Below are 12375 nucleotides of genomic sequence, written 5' to 3' on the forward strand. Positions count from 1 at the left end.
CTGCTTTGTGGCCTTGTTACAGTACTTACCCGAGTGTGCCAGTATCATGGTGCCCACAATGAGCAGTGTGTCAAAGCCTCATGTGAGTTCGCAGCTCACAAACTGTTAATTCCCCCAGAATTGACTCAATCTACCAAACAAAATGACGATCTGCTTGAACTAACTCCAGTATAAATATTTCATATTGGTATTAAAGTAGATTTTAGAGGAAACAGAAGCAGAAGCCTCTGGAATCTAAAACATTTACACAATGAAGAGTTAGCTTCTTGCATACTGCAGCACTGACCTACTTCACACGCATTTTCATAGCAACTACAGACATATGATTAGTGTTCGCTTAGAAGACATCAGTAATAATTAGGATCTGCTAAACTGGGTGAAAGCATTTGAAGACTATTAGTAGTGAAAGTGTTGAGGTATATGAGAGACAGCATTTATGGATTTTTCTTTTGCTAAATCACAAACAGTATTTGTTGCTTTTAGAAAGGTTTCAGTTTGTTTTCTCTATATCAGTGGTTGATTCACTTGCCTTGACAGTTTTTCATTAACAGAGATAAGAATAAACAAAAAAATGCATGCACTGTACTAGAAAAGCCATCACATTTCAGGATACTCTATAACATTAAAACAACAACAACAACAACAAAATGAATAAAATTTGACAGCCCTGACTAACTGAAGTAGACTGCTGAACACTGTCTTCATTACAGTGCACTGTCACAGAGTGCTAGGCTCTAAATTCATGAAGTCAGAAGATAAGAATTCTTTGTAACTGATCCAGAAAGTTTGGCTATTTAAAAATAGAAACTATTTTACTGATCTGAAAATATTTTTTTTTGTATGAAGCCAAAGGAATGCAAAGCATGTTTATTGCATATGGCTGTGAATAGTTTAATAGTTTATTGGATTTGAGGATTTGTTATTATCTTCAAATAGTATGTCTCCTAAAATACAAGATGAGAAATTATAGGCACAGGTATGTGTCTACACACATACATTTGTATTACATAAACAAACAAACAAACAAACAACAACAACAAAAAAACTACTCTCCAACAATCTATGTGATAGGGGTCTCTCCATCTCTCTGTATACCATGCAACTTCATTACACAACCTGTGTATGTTACATTAGAAGACAATATATAACTGCTTTGAAAATGAATGATACAATCGTATCATGCCTTTAAAACAAGCAATGTTCGTTATTTTTGTTACCTCATTATATCTAATTTTCTTTAAATTTCATCCAGTAAACATTATTTTTAAATCAGGTAAGCGTCCTATGATCCTATAAAAATACACACCAAATTTTCATTCTTTTCCCTTCAAGTCTGAACAAATTGTATACATGTTTTAGATCTATGTACACATACTTAGCTGAGTTTGCTCCCAAATAAATTGAAGATAATGTTTTATGCTAGTTTACTATCTTTCTTACAATGTCTTTGTAACATATGCTTTTCACATTATTGGTCTGATACAAAGCTCATTTAAATCGTGTGTAGTGCTCAAAACTTAGTACTGGAGATTTTTTAACTTGAGCCAGCATACTCAACTGAAGCCATGTACATAAATACTGCATTAATGTAAACATGCAGCAGGGTAATCCATGACTCTTTACACAGAAAAATGCTAAACCACTTGAAAATGATGAAACAGAAATTACCAATTGCTGTTGTGAAGATTTGATCTGTTTGCAAATTGACAGGGTAATTATTTGAATATTTCAGGAGAAAAATACATATTTGAAAATAAAGTTATTTTCAAAAACTGTATTTGGATAGCTGTGTAATTAAAAAAAATGAAATAATTTAGTAAGCATGTAGTCACTAAAATGAAAGGATAAGTAGCATTTGGTTTCAGACACCTTTTATCTCTTTTGATTGAGTTGTTATTCACCTACAGAAGAAGGATAAGGACTCATCACTGTGCTTTGTCATATGTGGCAATCATCAACTCTGCATTTATTTTTTACCTAGTATATTTCACCTGTGGATTCTTTAGCAATCTCAATAGATCCTCCTTAGGTTTACCAAAGAATTCAAATTTATATGCTGGAGGAGATTAAAAGAGAGTGCCATCTTTAGATAGATATCCCAAGTGCAAGAACACTGAATCTGCCTCTTCACAACAGATGGGATTCATTAAACTGATCTGATGCATGGCACAACCTCCCCATATAGCATAGAAATGGCTAAGACATGCAACACAGATTTAGGAATGAATGGCCAGAAACTCTTTGAACTGAAACTGCCTGAGCTCCTCACAATGTGGAATGAAAGCCAGTGTTGCATTCCTCCTTATGGATATGGTTTGTGTAGTTTCTATTGCATGTTTGCTACTTTGTTTATTGATTTAAAAAGATGATGAGCATTAGTTCTATACACTGTTAAAGAGCTACCAGTCAGTCCATTAAGCATAGCTTACATCCATGGGGAAATAACACAAATTCCCAACAAAATAGGGGAGCCCTGTTCTCAGTTCTCCCAGGTAATATTGTGGAGATGTTCCTCTTTGGAGAATCTACGCCATCTCCTTTATCTCTTGGTTCAACCATTTCTGTATTTTCCCAGTGGAATGCAATCAACAACACAGAAAAAATATGTGTTCAAATTTTTACAGCATTACAAGCATTAACCAATTTAGGACCATATAGCAGAAGAGTTCGTAAACTAAAATGACTAAACTCACTCACTATTCCTCCTCAGCAGAACAGGGGAGAAATAGGGTAAAAAAGCTCATGAGTTGAGGTGAAGACAGTGAGATTGATTACAAGTTACTGTCATGGGCAAAAGAGACTTGACTTGGGAAAAAAAATATTTTTTCACCAGTTAAAATAGGCTTGAGTAGTAAGAAACAAAAATTAAAACACCGTCCATCCAGCACACGCCCTTTTTCAGGCTCAACTTCACACTCCCATGCCATAGAGCTGCCCTATATGACACAGGATCTATGGGAGGTCCCTGCAGTGCCCATTGGGGATCAGACCAGGTACCCCAGGATATCTGAAGTGCACTGGACACCTAACTTTAAGCATATGAATTATTCTGTACAAAGTGTTCAGTTCCTAACCAACAAACACCCAGTGTCATTTGGAAATTTGTGGGGTGTCTGAGACCTCCAGGTGCCACTTTTGTGTCAGCCCTGCCCTGTTCTGGTGTAGGTGGCTGTTGTAGGTTCAGGTCAGGTGAGATTTCTCACAAACCCTGAAGTGATGCTGCACAGCCTGGTCCTGCCAGCTGAGCCCTGCTCTGTGCAACAGGGGTGAGCTACCTGGCCTTAGATGAAGCCAGTGTGCTTCTAGGTGTTATAACTGGGATTAAAATACATATTTAATGCAATATGAGATGCCCTAGTGCACCCCTCCTGGCTGATCTACAGGCATGCATTTTTCCCAGGTACAGTGTCCAATCTGCCAGTTTCATGTATATTCATAGGGTATTAGGCTTTAAGGCAGCCAAAGTGCCACTAGGTAAGTATTAAACACCTGAATTGCCCCCCAGTGTTTAGACAATCCATTTATTTATTTTACCAATGAGGTCTGCAGCCTCGTGCTGAGCTTCACCTCCCACTGTCCTGGCCTTGACAGCAAGGAGGAGGCCCAGGGGAGGTGACATGAGGTGGCACAGGGTAGTGAAGGGCCACGAGGTGACCACAAACCTGGTCAAGAGGCTGTCCCCACAGACAGGAGTGACAGAGAGCTCTCCATGTCAGTTATTTTCCTCATGGGCATGAGTTATGGGATTTGTCCTTCCCACTACATTTGAGCAAGGCAAAAGAGCGACAGACCTTTTCCTCTGGGCAGCCAAGGGCTGGGCCTTCCATCAGCTCCTGGCACCTGCCCTGGTGATGTGGTGGCTGTGTCACAGCAGCAGAATGTTGGCTGTGGCCCATGTCAGAGATGACACAGCCACCCAGGATGGAGGCAAGGAGCAGATGAGCAAGGGCTGAGGTGGGGAGTGGGACAAGGACAGGAACGGCTGGGTCTGGGTAGGGATGTAGGGGTTGTCCCTGGTGAGACAGTTGTCGGCTCTTCCTTTTTCATCCTCTAGAGCTGGAGGCTCACACAGGGACACGACCAGACCATGGAGCACTCCTGTCCTCAGCCACTCAGCTGAAGGGATTTGCTACTTTCTACAAGGACACCAACATCAAGATAAAGCATCAAAAATATTATCTCTGGGCACCAACCCCAGTGATGCAGTGCCCATGCCACAGCAGGTAGCAGGCTGGCGGTGGCCCACGTTGCTGTGAGTGTGTGACACGGCCACCCCAGGACGGGTGTCTGCCAGCCACCAGGGAGATGTGGGACTGACAGCCTTGGCCTGAGGCGGGGAGAGTCCCAGGCAGGGGCAGGGGCTGCCCATGGTGACTGAGGGTGGCTGCTCCCTGTGCTTGTCGGCATTACCTGGCTTTGTGAAGCCACAGGCCCAGGCCAGGACACAGCTGGGCCATGACGCACTCCTGGCCCCCCTCCTCAGCCACTCTGCCAGAGGTTTCTGCAGCTTTCTGCAACTTTCTGCGGTGTCCTGGACATAAGGGAGAGGAACTCACACTGCCCTGCACTGTCCTGTGCCATGGGCTCACAGGTGTGGGACACACATCCCACAGCCATGGATGAGGGGAGCTCCGTGCCACCCACACTCACTATTTCTATATATGAAAACTCTGAAAAGGAAATGCATCTCAAAAATATATACATATATTCTAGTTCATGAACCTGTTGGCTACTTCTTTTGGTTTTGTGGTCTTTTTCAGGAAACCTTTTGGGGTGTTCCCTTACTTTCCTTATTTCCTTATTATATTCAATTTAAATATCTTCATACATATAAAGATAGATATATATGTATATTTATGTCTGTTTGTATACACATATGTATGTGCATATATAAAGATACCTTTATTCATAGTAATATATATGTATATGCATGTATATAAAAACATATCTAAAGTGTATCTGTATTAAAATATCTATTTGTGCATAACTGTATACTCATATATATGTACAGAAGAATCTATATATAAATCTGTATATTGTTATGAGTGAGCACACACTGATGTTCAAGGAGTGGGAAGACAATCAGAAGGTGCCCTGAGATCATGGGAGCATAACTGTTTTCAAACAGGGCATCCAGCCAGACAGAGAGCAGTATGGAAATGTCCTGTGTAAGCGTCCCAATATTTCATTATGTATATTTTTTAAAAAACTCAGCTTCTGAGCCAATTGTAAGTCAAAATCAATAATAAAAATACAGTACTGGTGTCTTAATAACATCTCAAAGTCATGGTAGAATCTTAGTTTAGCCAATGTACTAACCAAATAACCAAAACCATTTTTGGTTAACCAATTAACCAATTAACCAAAGCCATTTTGTTGTGATCCAGATGTCTCTGGGGTCAGCCATGCTATGAGAGCCAGCACAGTGTCCTTTTAATTCCTATGGCATAGGATCTCATTTGCTGCCTTTCTACAGTTCTTTTTGTTACTATTTGAACTAATGAGACTACTAACTGGATGATAAGATGGAACTAATGTACAGAATTAGAATATTGTCTATAAGAGACTCAGAGCCTTAAATTCATTGGTGATTTAACATCTGTGCCATTGTTTCCCTCTGCTCTGATTTTCCAAGCCAGACCTCTCCCAGAAATGTCAATGCTTATAAAGGAAGTGCATAGAAGTTGTGTTTGCAAAGCCAGCTGTGACATGCTCTTGCTCCTCAAAGTGTCAAGAAGAAATATTGGTTTAACATAGGAATATTGTTATAAAAGGATCAATCATGATCAATATTAGTCATGCTTCAAAATTGTACTATGAAATATTCTTGCTTTTTACTCTTTAAAGGGAATGGCATGCCAGCTTGTGAGATGATACATGCTACATAGTAAGTTTGAGATAACAAGAACTCTGGACCTAAGTAATTTGGAATCAGGATTTATGTCACTAGGAAGAGTGCAAAAAGTGGCCAGAGGCAGCATCAGAGAGACCTTGCCATATTAAGCAAAGAGCATCCCAAAGCAAACGGTTGCCGTGACTAGCACACCCATTTGCAGCTAGCCAGCTCCTTTGTGAGGAGCTCATCATCACACATCAGTGAAAGATAGTTTCCTCATTTCTTTTTATTACACATTATAAAAATAACCTACTCTTTATTACTATTTATTTTAATGATTTATTATTTACTGTTTCCTCAACTTTGTATATGATTGCTCAAAATAGAAGGTAGAAATCATTGCCATGATCATCACAGTATTCAGCTGGGGAAAGAAAGATACTGTATTGTATAAAGAAAGATACAAAAAAAAATGTATAAAGAAAATGTATAAAGAAAGAATTGTGGAAAGAAAGATACTGTACTGTTTTACAGAACATGCCATATGTAGAAATATAAAAGAAAGCATCATTTTTTTCTGAAGTGTGTTCTGCATATCCCTCCTGCCTCTATTTCAAATTATTTTTTGTTGTTTCATTTTAATCTTGAGATTTCTACTCAGTGAATGTCCTTGATGGCATTAATTTTCTAGCACCCTCGCTATGAGGTCAGGTTAGTGTGTCTGGAACCAGGATCTCTTCACATGTTTAGCTTTATATGGTGATCATATTTAACTTTCTGGAACATTTGTTTCATAAAAATTAACATATCAGCGTGTTCATAACAGGCATGTAATGGAAACAAAGAGAGCCCTAGCATCCTCCCTTTCCTGAACATGACACAAGCAGCCAAAAATGAACCGTTGAGCACAAACAGGCACCCCTGAGGGCTGGCAGCCCCAGCCCCGGTACAAATACAGAAGAGTGAAACGCTCCTTGCAACAGCAGCAGTCACACAAGAGCCACAGAGACCACAGTGAGGGCTCAGGCCCTTTTTATCTCATGATGCTGTAATAATGTAAAGGCAAACCAACAGATTTATGAGAATCAGGCACTTCTAGCAATGGATGCCCATTGTTAGTAGCCTCACTCCGCTGGACTGAATGCTTCCTGGCAACAGACCCTTTTTTAGTAAAATATTACTGCTTAAATTGCATCAAATCAATGTGGATTTAAAATGTTTTGAGGGACCCCTTTATTTCCATACATATCTTTCAAATATCACTTACAAAGGCATGATGAACTCCCATAATATTTAATCCAAAAGTACTCTGGTCCAGAATTCCACTTACTGGAACTAGAAGGAAAAGCATTTGGATATATTAGTCTCTTGTCAAATATCATACAACAGTAAATTCTGTGAGGGAGTGCAGCCAATTTCTCGGAAGCTGTGATTAGAAATATATATTTTAAGGTTTATCTAGAAACATAAGCATACTCCAGTATATGTATCATGAGATTAGCATCAAAATGAGAAAAGAAAACAATTATATTTCATGGGAGTACCAAATAGAAACCATCTGACCAAACCAGAGACAGACAAATTAATCCCTGAATTACATCAGTGTAAGCCCAGAAAGACTCCAGTAAGTTTATAAAAGTCATCCTGGATTTACTACAGACAACACAGAATAAAATTTAGCCTATAATATTGACAATAAAAACAACACTTCCTGTCATTTTATTCTATATTTTAAAGTATTTACAAGGATTTTTTTTTTGTCCATTCAAACATATCTCAGTACAATCAAATGTGTCACGTTGCCTATCCTTCCCATGTTTCCAAAAGGTTAATGTACTGTAAATAGCTCTGCTTCAGGGGAAAAAGAACTTCCCCATAGATCTTTCTCCCACATGAAGAGGAAACTATGACTTACTAGAATTTCTAAAATTATGAAACCCATTCAGCAAAAAGGAACTTTGACTGATTGTCAGTTCATTAAAGCATGGACTTTCAGATGTGGTCAGTATCTAGTCAGCCTAAGGAAAGCTGAGGATGCTTGCGGTTTTTTTTCTCTCTTTTTTTTTTTTTTTTTTTTCTTCATAGTACTCTAAACTGAGGCTCCAATACTCAGACTGAATTTTAGACATTAAATTCTAAAAGGCTACTCTTAATATTGTTTTGATTTTTGTTTTGTTTTACAAATTCCATTGCTTCTGTTGCTTCTGGCTAATTAGGCAGATTTTTCCCTTCCTTCAATCTGCTCTCCCAGAGGCCCAACCGGCATCGCCCATGGTTCAGCTCTGGCCAGCAGCAGATCCCTTTTGGAGCCGTCTGGAGCTGGCTCTGATTTGACCTGGGGCAGCTGCTGGGCTCTGCTCACAGAGGCCACCCCAGCAGCCCCCCACTACCAAAACCTTGCCAGGTAAACCTGATACACTCCCTCTCTTTCCATCTACGTAACCACATTTATGTCCAAGTCTGAATCAGATCCCAGAAGCCAGGTGGGGTTAGTTTTAACCAGCTCTAGGACAGACATGCTCAAGAGGCACCTGCCCAAAACAGAAGGAAGCATTGTTGTCCGTGCCAGATAAGCAAACCTCCCTGTCCAGGACAGTGTGGAACCAAAGTACAGTTGCACCAAAGGCTGTTCTTAGCTGTTCCTCAATTCCACCAATCTGGCCAGGTTCCAAAATCAGCTACGACGTTCTGTACCACTGAAATTCACCGGAAGTTCCAGTTACATGTATTTATTTTCAATATTTCCTGTTTTGTGTCATTAGAGACAGTTGTGGCATCACCTCTGTAGGTGGCTGCAGTGCGCTTAGCCAACAACCCCCTGCTTCCGTCACAGCAGAGCAGGGAGAAGTTACCTATCTTAAACTCCCACTCACCACCAAAGTATGTGAACTTTCACTGTAAACTGAATAGTCAAAATAATAAGTCCGCTATATTTGAGTTTTATAAAGTGCTGTGATCTGTGCAGAAAAACTGCTGTACATGATGTATTTTTGCCATTAAATTTACCCATCACTGTTTTCATTCTGATAAGCCAGTACTTTATACAAGAGGAAGCTAGCTGTTGTAGTCAGTATCTTACTCTTCAGTATGTAAAACAACAGCAAAAAGTGGATAAGAACTACACAGGTGTGGTTCCCATGTTCCTGGTAATACATAATAAGCAAGACTCCTGAGCACCCTCCATAGCAGGCTCCATGTACCTGTACCAGATCTCTGGAAAGGATCTATATATCAGGACCTGCAGGAGGTCACAGGCATGCCAGGCACAGGATCCACTGAGGTATAGTAATGTGCTTTTAGTACAGAAAGCCATATATGAGATAGCATCATAGAGTTTGCAGAACAGAAAAGCCAGCATGAGGTTCATACTTATACTGAGTACAACACAGTGATGAATAATCCGCTGCGTGGCTTGGAAAATTTAAGGCTATCCAGGAATAGAAACTTCATAGAGTAAAAGGCTTTCCAAACAATGACGTATACAGATCTTTCTGACTGAAATAGTTGCATTACGGTTTGTTCTGATCACAGTTGTTCACTCTTAGACCTATAGAGAGCTCAAGGAAATGTGTTTTCATTCAGAGTATGCTTGTGCTTCATGTGGGAACTGCTGCTCAACAAAATACACCTAATCCTGATAGCATCGATATAATTAAGGACACGATCCCTTACTCTTTAAGGAGTATGAATGAAGAAACCCAGGCAAATACAGATTGGCTAACACTGATTAAATAGTTTGGTCTACCTTGGTTCTTACCTCACTTAAGAAGCAGATTTCTACAGAGCTTAAGTGTAACATTTGCAACACCAAGAAGCATGAATTAAAGTTACTCTTGCCAGTGCTTCAGCAAAACATGTTGCATGTTCCTGTATTTTCCTAAATAAAAACAGTTTGCTGAGCTAGCAATGTCACTCTGATGTCTCAGAATATAAAAGCAACAGGATTTATAAAGCACGGTTTCATCTAGTATGTTTGGAATAACACCTTTGGGGGTGGGGAATAAAAACTCTTACATGTTGGATCCAGACACAGCAGACATCAAACTAAGTACAGGCTGTGTATGACTACTCTGGGTGTAACCTAAATTAGTATTACTCAAGCACTGTGAGAGAGGAAGACAGCTGATTAAGTATGTTAATCAGGAGAGATGACATGCTATGAGATGTAGGAAAACTACAGTGCTCATAAAGCTTTCATCGAATAAATACTGAGTCCAAGGTTTTGAATACAGTTTGCTGTTTTATATCCTTACAATCAGTTGTGGCATCACCTCCGTAAGGTGGCTGCATTGCGCTTAGCCAACAACCCAATGTTTCTGTCACAACACAGCAGTGAGAAGTTACCTATCTTAAACTCCCACTCACCACCAAAGCATCTGTAAGCTTTCACTGTAAACCAAATAGTCAAATTAAGAAGTCTACCACACTTGATTTTCATAAAGTGTTTTGATCTGTGTGGAAAAACTGCTACATAAGAGGAAAGTGCACTACTGATATTACTCAAAGATCTTGAGAAGAAGACAGCTGTGACAAGGAGAGATGACAGCCTTTGGAATGTTGTTCCTTCCACACCTGCCTGAACATCAGGGCCATGAGTGCACTACTGATCCTTAACTGATAGCAATAAACCCTGACCAGCCTTGCCTGGAAATTCCATCCACATGCCCTCTGTTCATTCATCCATGAGCTTTATTTCAACTCAGGCCTGGGCCATCAGTCCTACCTGATAGCTGTGCCTGTCCGCAGCCACCCTCAGTAACTGACAATGGGGGCAGCATTATGTCCTGCCCTGTCCCCTGCACTGACCTCGGACCTATGTCATAGCCTTGTTTCCGAGCCACCTCCTGCCATTCCCAGCTGGGCTCCCTGGATCAGGCTCATCTCATTGCCTTGTCTGAGACCAAAGCTGACCACCTGGAACTACCACTACCCTTCTCAGGTCCTGCCTGTGCTGCGGTCACCCATGGCACCCGTTACCTGCACTAGGGCTAGCCCTGTTCTTGCTGCTCCCTGACATGGAATACCACATACAAAATTTAGGAACAGAAAAAAAGAAAACTCTCAGCTATATTTATTTAGGAATCTAGATGGGAAATCATTTATTACAACATGTACCAAAAGAAGATGGTAACTTTCAGTAGATTTTCCCAGAACATTTCTTTCTTCTCAGCACATGAACAGCTCTCAGCCACTCCCCAATATATTGTCAGAAATTCACTTCCCACAGGACTATGAACATCAAATTGAACTTGATTGAGCCAAAATGATAAAAACCAAGTTTTACAGCACCTCTGTCTTTACTCAGCAGAGCCTACGTTGTTTTTCAGCACATCTCAGCTCCTGCTAACTTACCACTTCTACCAGTTATGTTCCTATCTCCCACAAGTCTATACCTTCTTTTTGTTCTGTGTATTTTGACTACTCTTCTCCTGCAGATACACAAGTTGAGCAACATTAATTAGGCTAGTCCCAAAATAAATTGTATCCAGTCTGTTCTAAGTCTGATGTTTGCCAGAGTTGTGTAAGAGCTGAAGGAGGACTTACATAATTAATACCTTTATCCTCTAAATACATGTTAGATTAATAAAAAACTCTCATTAGAAGCTTTGCTTCTATAACCACAAGCCCTTATACTTAATAACATATGTATTATTAGTTTTACTGGAGTTAGGCTAGCTGCGGATGTTATTCCTACTGCCACGATAAAGAAAAGCTTTGGAGGCTAATTTCAGAAAATTCACAGGAAAAAGGCTCGCGTTGGTCTTCAGTTACTCAGGAGAACTACATGGGAAGCAATGTAAAACAAAGGCATAAGAAAATGCCCAATGTATAACACATATCATCTACTTTCACCAAATGCAAGTTATTTATTCAGCATTTTAGTTTACCACTCTCTTGCTGAGACTTACAGAGCAAATGCTTGTGAAAGGGTAACTCCATCATAAGGAAGTGACCCGGGTCTTGAGCAATGCCTCAGTACAATGTCACCGCCTGCTTGTCTGCTCTCAGACCAGTCCCTTTCTCTCTTTGGCTTGGCATGCAAATATCTTTGTGCCACAGGGAACATAAACATAGTGATGCATGCTAAACATCCTCCTGTGACGCTGATGAGGATGCTACAATCACCCACATCGGAACTATTTTTCTCCAGATTATTAGTATGCAATTTGTAGCAGCGTGCAGACATTTTTCTTTCAATAAAGGCTTTTCTAGCTGTTTTAATTCTTAAGAACATGTTCACAAATTTCCTTTACTAAGTTTCTGACACGAACTTTAATGTTAGTAGCATGCAGGAAAATTTACACAGTAACACATTATCGGTTCTTTTACTTTACTGTCCTTGTAGTCTGTTTTGTAGCAGACTTTGCTGGTAATGATGTATAAAACTTTTCCAGGTACATAGGGAAATTTTAGGATAGCTCTGTGGCCTCCACCCAGGTTTCAGAGCGCACAGAACAGTCTGTACGATGGATGGACGACCTGTACCGCGTTACGCAGTGCATGCAGCCTGGAAGTCACAGTAGGAAGCACAGTACGCT

This window comes from Oxyura jamaicensis, chromosome 1 (genome assembly GCF_011077185.1).
Source record: "Oxyura jamaicensis isolate SHBP4307 breed ruddy duck chromosome 1, BPBGC_Ojam_1.0, whole genome shotgun sequence".
NCBI classification, from domain to species: Eukaryota; Metazoa; Chordata; class Aves; order Anseriformes; family Anatidae; genus Oxyura; species Oxyura jamaicensis.